This window comes from Cylas formicarius, unplaced genomic scaffold (genome assembly GCF_029955315.1).
Source record: "Cylas formicarius isolate icCylForm1 unplaced genomic scaffold, icCylForm1.1 PGA_scaffold_2__14_contigs__length_35257938, whole genome shotgun sequence".
Lineage (NCBI taxonomy): Eukaryota > Metazoa > Arthropoda > Insecta > Coleoptera > Brentidae > Cylas > Cylas formicarius.
Window position 1 is genome coordinate 12,836,699 of NW_026844319.1, and position 1,007 is coordinate 12,837,705.

Consider the following 1,007-nt stretch of genomic DNA (forward strand, 5'->3'; position numbering starts at 1 on the left):
GTCTGATGACATTTTAGGAGCGTTGTGTACGTTATTCCAAAATTCAGTTGCCATTAACCTTTTTTTATGGTACCTATCACGCAATGCCTAATAAGCAACGGGGTAGTTGCTCTCAGTCATGCCCAAAGTTTTTAATAAATTGAGGGGTTCACACTCTCAATGTTTGACCAAAAAAACGAAGTTTTGAATTGCCGGCATGTTCGCGTCATTATGAATTAAACTATCATATAAGTCAATGAATGTCGGCCAATCTCGGTAATCGCCCTTGAAAATTGGTACATCAACCTCATATACTTTGGGGTTAGTGGTAGCATTAAAAATTGTTTGGTTTAATGAGACAACAGGACTTTGAGCAGCTGTAGGAAACAAATCCATATACATATATAGATTTTATCGCGAACTATTTGTCGTCAAATTCTCGACGAATTTCGTCTTCATCCTCCAGACACTTGTCAGTCATCTGTTGTGACCCAATGATTGCATGATGATGAACTTCAAAATTATTTCTAATGTCTTCAATTAATTCGTAACGAGCTTTAAATTGATTTAACTTAGTAGAATCAGTGAGACAGGTCTGAGAACAATTATAAATTTCAGTCAAAAAAAACTTCGAGTGGCTTTATTCTGAGTTAAAGATTTTGCCATTATAAAAACCTATCGAACACTACGCAGATTCAGAGAGAAAAGCAATATAACTCAAATAATAATAAAAAAAATCGAAAATCAAACCGTTCCGAGTTTCAACTAAACCGAAAGAAATTCGACAAAAAAGTAAATAGATACGCCTGAAACTCTGGCCGTTCCGATATTGAACGTTAAAGCAAAAAAATATTTGAAACCGAATTCCAGTCAATTGAAATCAAACGCGAATCTGTATGTATAAAAAAACAAAATAAATTGTAGGTTCGCCGAAAAAAAACTGTGTAATTATTCAAGAGAGCACATCAGGCGATTTCAATAGCACTTTCGGGGAACATTCGTACCCATTCAAACAGGTAGCACGCGTT